The sequence below is a fragment of the Squalius cephalus genome (assembly GCF_949319135.1).
Source record: "Squalius cephalus genome assembly, chromosome: 2".
Taxonomy (NCBI): Eukaryota; Metazoa; Chordata; class Actinopteri; order Cypriniformes; family Leuciscidae; genus Squalius; species Squalius cephalus.
In genome coordinates this window covers 56,974,935-56,983,899 of record NC_137123.1, presented here as the reverse complement: position 1 = coordinate 56,983,899, position 8,965 = coordinate 56,974,935, and positions in this window count along the sequence as shown.

The following is an 8,965-nucleotide window of genomic DNA, read 5'->3' as shown; positions in this document are numbered from 1 at the left end:
TAAACAACACCATTTAGAGTTTGGCAGATCTGCTGATACTGTGGCGGTCCATAAAATCTTGTTGGTGATATTCCATTTGCAAAAAAGCCACCACATTCCTGCTCAAAATCTGTCACAACTCTGAAAACATGAAAATGGTATGTATGGACTTATCTAACTCTGGGGGATACAGTGAATAAGCTAAAGTCCCAAAAGGTCGGCGTGTTCCTTTAAGACGACAGAACCAAATGACGGAAAGAGACAACAGTTAAAACGACAGAACCAGATGACAGAAAGAGACGAAAGTTAGATATGGAACCAGACGACAGAGCAAGATTTGGGAAGTGAGAGAGGAATACAGTGGAGTTTGAGCTCACCAGGTGTGATGCCTGATGTACCCTGGTAATCCCAGGGGGGTAATCCAGCACCCGAAAAGCATATCACCCCCGGGGGCTGTCATTGGCTGACAAGTCATCACCTGCTGTTAGCATTCCATTGACTCCCATTCATTTTGGCGTCACTTTGACAGCGAATAACTTTACATCTGAGGCGTTAAAAGACTCTATTTGTCCATTGTTTATTTCTAAAGAAACACGACAATATAAAAAAGCCTCCATTACCCTGTATCTTACGTTATGGCCCCGTATAAGCAGTTTTTGTAAAAATAGGCTAATGATTGCGTCATAACCACGCGACTCTCTGGAAATTACCCGTATAGACAGGAGGAGAAGCTCGCAGTCAATCGGGGGGACGTGGAGGCATAAAGTCCGATAAAGTCAAAGGAGAAGCCCATAGAGAATCATAAAGTTGCTCCTGCTCCTAGCTCATGGACAGCTCCTACTCACGCTCTCCGTTTCTGCAAGATTCGGAAGGGAATGATTCAGATTTCGTTTGGCACAGCTACTAGAAGACTTACAACTGTCAGACAGGCTACTCACGTCACATCCACGTCGTCAAGCTCAGTTTGAGTCTGCGCAGTACCTGGCAGTACGCTCAGCCATCAGGAAGTGAGGGCTTCTAATTTGCTTCACTTTTCTCCGTTGAAGTCTATGGGGTCGCTGTGTCCATTTCTTATACTGTCTATGGGTAATCCAGAGTTCTCGCGAGAGCACAAGTTGAATTTGCTCAGCAAGTTACTCTGGTGTCAAATAATGATGCTCATTAAATATGCCCCTCGATCTGAGCTGCACCAATCACATCGGGTTATCTGATATAGGCGGGCCAGAGGCGAGATGACGACAGCGTTGTGACGTCGAAGTCATTAGTAAACATTGCAAGATGGCTATGGATGAATACCAGTTGTTTGAAACGGCTTTGGCCGCTACAATGAACGAGTTAGACTTGGCTTTTTATCTAAAACAGGAACAAAAGACGCCGCTCGAATCATTCCTTTGCAAGAAGGACGTTTTTGCTGTTTTGAGTCTAATCTACCAGTTAGCTCCGCTGGTAGCTAAGCGTATGGGGTTGATTGATACAGATACAGATACATAGCTTTATTAATCCCCAAAGGGCAATTCAGTTTCTACAGTACACTGTCTAGACATACAACCATTCACACAGCCATAGTATGTAGTATATAACAAGGGTAACATGACAGGGTCCGGGTCCAAGGACAGTTTATAAATAAAAAGACATCAAAAGCAGAAAAAAAATACAATAAAAAGCTGTTTGTTGTGATTGGTCGTAGTGTTATCCAATTGCGTGCAGTGAGATTTTCAAATGCACGCTTGGTGCCGCCCCTTAAGCTGGCCGAGTTTCATTAGTCGACGCCAGACCATTAATCTTTTAGATTTAGGTCTGGATTTCCAGGCTATGATGCCTGTGGATTCATCTACAAAAACACCACTGGATATTGCGGCAATGGAAAGAAGGGGGTCTTCACTGCGTTTTCTTTGTGTTCTGACTTTGAACACAAGCCTTTGATGACAGAAATTGAATTGACGCTTCAAAAAAATGAATTGTTGAAAAATGACAACTGAATAAATGTTTTGTGGATAAAACGGTGTCTGTTTTGCTAAATTAGTTAATGTCACTTAACAGAAGGTTATTAAACAGTTTTTACTCCTCTTTTTTTTTATTAGGCTATGTGGTGAGTGTTTATCAATATATTTGTTTTTATCCAGCAAAACAGGACAAAAAAATAAATTGGAAATCAGTTCAAAACAGTACAAATTACTATAATGTATTTCTGATATGTGTTACCAATAAAATGGTAATAGACGCTAAAACAGGTTATTTCCAAATGATGAACGAGTGTGACACTACGGAAGCCCTGAACCGCAAGGTGAGAAAAAAAATAAAGAAAACTTATCTCGTTATTTCGACTTAATAAGTCGTTATTTCGACATAATATCTCGTTATTTCGACATAATATCTCGTTATTTCGACATAATATCTCGTTATTTCGACTTAATAAGTCGTTATTTCGACATAATAAGTCGTTATTTCGACATAATAAGTCGTTATTTCGACATAAATATCTCGTTATTACGACATAATAAGTCGTTATTTCGACATAATATCTCGTTATTTCGACATAATATCTCGTTATTACGACATAATAAGTCGTTATTTCGACATAATATCTCGTTATTTCGACATAAATATCTCGTTATTTCGACATAATAAGGGGACATTCTAATATGCATTAAGCTACATTTAGCGTTCTTATAATGAGTTTCTATGGGAGGAAAATGCTTAACGTCAAATTAAACGCTTTGCGTTCATATTTCTGGACTTATCTGATTTTTGTAGTAGCCTATAGCCTACTTTATTATGATTTTAGTATCATATTGATTAATAAATGCACGCACAATTATCCGTGAACTTGATAAATGTTGCAGATATGTTTTAGGCTACTATCCACAAACAAATTGCTTTCAATTATGTGTGCAAAATTCAGAATTTAACGAATGCAGTGCAACAACAACAATAATAGTTAAATTAATATTAGTATTATTAATAATAATAATAATAATAATAGTCGCAGTAGTGCTAGGCTAAGGCAGTGCAAGCCAAGTCAAGTAAAACAGAGTTTCTTTGCGTTCATAGTCTGGACTTATCTGATTTTTTTGTAGTATACTTTATTATGATTTTAGTATCATATTGATTAAGAAATGCACGCACAATTATCCTTGAACTTGATAAATGTTGCAGATATTTTAGGCTACCCATAAACAAATTGCTTTCAAATGTGCAAAATTCAGAATTCAACGAATGTGCAGCAATTTGTACAAATAGAGACATTTTTGTGTATAAAAAACATTTTTGTTTTATTTTGTATTAGTGATTATAATTTGCGCGTCCATTTATTGACGTCTGAGTCGATCTCATTTGAGTGTTCGGCAATTTGCTTAACGTGGAATTAAACGCGTATATTCTGAGCTCATCAGATTTTGTTGTGCATATACTTTATTAGTATGATTATTTACTGTGTTTGGTCTGTTAGTAAATATGTTAAGGTTTGTATTCATTTCGATATGCCACTAGAGGGCAGAATAAGACCGGGAATTATAGAATGCATTGTAGTTATGTTTACCTACTGTTTTCATAACACTGGATATTCTACTAATTTATACTTTTCTAAAACGTTGCATATTAATGGCAATTAACTTTGGCAATTACACTAATAATAATAAAAATGATAACAGCCGCAGTAGTGGTAGGCCTATAAGGCAGTGCAAGCCAAGTCAAGTAAAACATAGTTTCTGATCTGCAAAATAGGCTATCTGCGATTGAGTTGTGTAAAGTTAACAAATAAACCAAATCTAGATAAACTATAAAGCTGGCTGAAAGAGCAATACCAATACTGACAACAAAACTAGCACAAAACTATGTGTAATTGCCAAATGTTAAACAGTTTGAGAATTCATGAGTAGGCCTACGGTTTATAAACTGAGCGGACAGGATGGGTACTTTTCAATCAACATCTCTACTACATTCATAATCTGGACACCTGTTGGGTACGCACTGCGCAGTGTAACGAAATATTGTCTCTGCTAGTGTCTCAAGGACACTTCTCTTCACTTCAAAATATTTTGTTTATTTGTGATAATCTTAGCACTTTATTATTATTGTCTAACCTGTATTATGACTGATATTTGACGAATTGCCTTGTTCCTTTTTTTGTAAGTTTTGGACAAAAGCGTCATCTAAATATGTAGCCTAAAATGTTATTATTAATATTTGAGTTTATAACTATAAATGAGTTAACTTAAGACAGTAATATGTTTATCATAAAATAGTTTATGAATGCTATATTTGTTAGCAAAAATTATGCAAAAAATATAGGCCTATTTTATCCAAAACTGTAAAAGCGTTTATAAAAATAAAGCATTGATAAATCATATTATTAAATTATATTATGACAAACATATACTCTATTACTAAGTGAACTCATTTATAGTTATAAACTCTAATAATAATAATAATAATTATTATTATTATTATTACATTTTAGTCTACATATTTAGAAGACGCTTTTGTCCAAAACGTACAAAAAAGGAACAAAGCAATTCGTCAAATATCATAATACAGGTTAGACAATAATAATAAAGTCCTAAGATTATAACAAATAAGCACAAGATTTTGACGCCCATCATTCATATTAAATCGTCTATTCCAACATATTCCACCATTATTGTGGAGCGCACACTGCATGATAAGTCCAGAATTCCACTATTGATAGGAAGATGCAAGTGATCTCGCCGGCGCCTCCACGCCTAAAATGTAATAATAATAATAATAATTATTATTATTATTAGAGTTTATAACTATAAATGAGTTCACTTAGTAATAGAGTAATATGTTTGTCATAATATAATTTAATAATATGATTTATCAATGCTTTATTTTTATAAACGCTTTTACAGTTTTGGATAAAATAGGCCTATATTTTTTGCATAATTTTTGCTAACAAATATAGCATTCATAAACTATTTTATGATAAACATATTACTGTCTTAAGTTAACTCATTTATAGTTATAAACTCAAATATTAATAATAACATTTTAGGCTACATATTTAGATGACGCTTTTGTCCAAAACTTACAAAAAAAGGAACAAGGCAATTCGTCAAATATCAGTCATAATACAGGTTAGACAATAATAATAAAGTGCTAAGATTATCACAAATAAACAAAAGATTTTGAAGTGAAGAGAAGTGTCCTTGAGACACTAGCAGAGACAATATTTCGTTACACTGAGCAGTGCGTACCCAACAGGTGTCCAGATTATGAATGTAGTAGAGATGTTGATTGAAAAGTACCCATCCCGTCCGCTCAGTTTATAAACCGTAGGCCTACTCATGAATTCTCAAACTGTTTAACATTTGGCAATTACACATAGTTTTGTGCTAGTTTTGTTGTCAGTATTGCTCTTTCAGCCAGCTTTATAGTTTATCTAGATTTGGTTTATTTGTTAACTTTACACAACTCAATCGCAGATAGCCTATTTTGCTTCATGCTTGGTCATTATTGGCCAGATCAGAAACTATGTTTTACTTGGCTTGCACTGCCTTATACCACTACTGCGGCTGTTATAATTTTTATTATTATTAGTGTAATTGCCAAAGTTAATTGCCATTAATATGCAACGTTTTAGAAAAGTATAAATTAGTAGAATATCCAGTGTTATGAAAACAGTAGGTCAACATAACTACAATGCATTCTATAATTCCCGGTCTTATTCTGCCCTCTAGTGGCATATCGAAATGAATACAAATCTTAACATATTTACTAACAGACCAAACACAGTAAATAATCATACTAATAAAGTATATGCACAACAAAATCTGATGAGCTCAGAATATACGCGTTTAATTCCACGTTAAGCAAATTGCCGAATACACTCAAATGAGATCGACTCAGACGTCAATAAATGGACGCGCAAATTATAATCACTAATACAAAATAAAACAAAAAAATGTCTTTTATACACAAAAATGTCTCTATTTGTACAAATCGCTGCACATTCGTTGAATTCTGAATTTTGCACATTTGAAAGCAATTTGTTTATGGGTAGCCTAAAATATCTGCAACATTTATCAAGTTCAAGGATAATTGTGCGTGCATTTCTTAATCAATATGACACTAAAATCATAATAAAGTATACTACAAAAAAATCAGATAAGTCCAGACTATGAACGCAAAGAAACTCTGTTTTACTTGACTTGGCTTGCACTGCCTTAGCCTAGCACTACTGCGACCTTTATTATTATTATTATTAATAATACTAATATTAATTTAACTATTATTGTTGTTGTTGTTGCACTGCATTCGTTGAATTCTGAATTTTGCACACATAATTGAAAGCAATTTGTTTGTGGATAGTAGCCTAAAACATATCTGCAACATTTATCAAGTTCACGGATAATTGTGCGTGCATTTATTAATCAATATGATACTAAAATCATAATAAAGTAGGCTATAGGCAACTACAAAAATCAGATAAGTCCAGAATATGAACGCAAAGCGTTTAATTTGACGTTAAGCATTTTCCTCCCATAGAAACTCATTATAAGAACGCTAAATGTAGCTTAATGCATATTAGAATGTCCCCTTATTATGTCGAAATAACGAGATATTTATGTCGAAATAACGAGATATTATGTCGAAATAACGACTTATTATGTCGTAATAACGAGATATTATGTCGAAATAACGAGATATTATGTCGAAATAACGACTTATTATGTCGTAATAACGAGATATTATGTCGAAATAACGAGATATTATGTCGAAATAACGACTTATTATGTCGTAATAACGAGATATTTATGTCGAAATAACGACTTATTAAGTCGAAATAACGAGATATTATGTCGAAATAACGAGATATTATGTCGAAATAACGAGATATTATGTCGAAATAACGACTTATTAAGTCGAAATAACGAGATAAGTTTTCTTTATTTTTTTTCTCACCTTGCGGTTCAGGGCTTCCATATGACTCTAATAGTGTCAGGAGACATTTTTTATCTTTAAAATAAATAATTGTAATTAGTTTTTTATGATTTATTTGAATGACTGTGATAACCCGCGTCATGCAGAAGTTCCGAAGGTAACGTACATTCGAATGTAATATTCTCAATATCATTATTGCTATTTTAACAGTGAAAGAAAGGTATTTGGTCTTATATAATTATTTGTTGGCCAATGGTGATTAAGCTTATGGCTCGCTTTTATGCAGAACAGGAAGCTTTCACATCCAATTGTAAAGACCTTATGGCACCCATAGACAGTAAAAGAAATGGACACAGCGACCCCATTGGATTCAACGGAGAAAAGTGAAGTCAATTAGAAGCACTCTCTTCCTGATGGCTGAGCGTACTGCGCAGACTCAAACTGAGCTTGACGACGTAGATGTGACGTGAGCAAACTGTCTGTCTTCTAGTAGCTGTGCCAAGAGAAATCTGAATCATTCCCTTCCGAATCTTGCAGAGACGGAGAGTGTGAGTAGGAGCTGTCCATGAGCTAGGAGCAGGAGAAACTTTTGATACAAGGTAATGGAGCCTTTTATACATGTTCGTGTTTCTTTAGAAATAAATAATGGACAAATGGTCTTTAAACGCCTCAGATGTAAAGTTATTCGCTGGCGGCCCCCGGGGAAGCTTCAGTTTCCGGCTGATAGATTACCCCCCTGATGGCACACCCCATCCCTTTCCTACCTTTTGGCACGCCCATTGCACCAGCCTGCAGTTATCCCTACTAGTTTGAAAAGGGAACTCGCACTGCATCGATGACGCTATTGGGGAACGATATACAAATTTTTTTTTTGGTCGGCACACATCCTGAAGCATTTGTCTCCATGATTCTTATTTGACAGTAACAGCAAATCAGTCCCTGCTTAAGACAAAAAAAGAATGACATGTTCTCTAGCCGCACTCTTATACTTCCTGGTCGCACTAACAGGTGACGTCATGGCTGTCGCCGGCCAATACGGTTGCCGTGATTATACAGTACTTCAGTCATCAGTCACGCTGAGGCGTCCTTATGGATGAGAATGGTAACATCTTGGATTACAATGCCTACACTTTAAAACACGGACTTGCCTATCATCCAAAACAGTTTTTTTACAGTTATTAATGCAATACCCTCTGGTATAAAAATGTTAATGAAGTGTTCCTTATCATACTCAAAAATTATGGCAGTCCTAGCTATATGTTGGTGATATTGAATTTGAAAATAAACTAGTTTGCAGTAACAAATACATAAGACAAGTTATCATCCAATCTTGCATCCCCTGTCAAATTTTAAGAAATAAATTAGATCATACATTTGATTAGATACTGTAAAAAGATACTGTAAAATATTTTAGAACATCTTATGTAAAATTTCCTCTTCCCCCCAAAGCAAAAGAGACACACTTTAAGATTTTAAATGCCATATATCCTTCTAATAAATTTCTGAATTTACAATGTAATTTTGAAATTCTGCCTTGTCATCTTTGCAATTGTCTCTCTGAAGATACAGAACATACATATATATATATACACACTCACCTAAAGGATTATTAGCAACACCTGTTCAATTTCTCATTAATGCAATTATCTAATCAACCAATCACATGGCAGTTGCTTCAATGCATTTAGGGGTGTGGTCCTGGTCAAGACAATCTCCTGAACTCCAAACTGAATGTCAGAATGGGAAAGAAAGGTGATTTAAGCAATTTTGAGTGTGGCATGGTTGTTGGTGCCAGACGGGCCGGTCTGAGTATTTCACAATCTGCTCAGTTACTGGGATTTTCATGCACAACCATTTCTAGGGTTTACAAAGAATGGTGTGAAAAAGGAAAAACATCCAGTATGCGGCAGTCCTGTGGGCGAAAATGCCTTGTTGATGCTAGAGGTCAGATGAGAATGGGCCGACTGATTCAAGCTGATAGAAGAGCAACTTTGACTGAAATAACCACTCGTTACAACCTTGAGGCGGATGGGCTACAACAGCAGAAGACCCCACCGGGTACCACTCATCTCCTCTACAAATA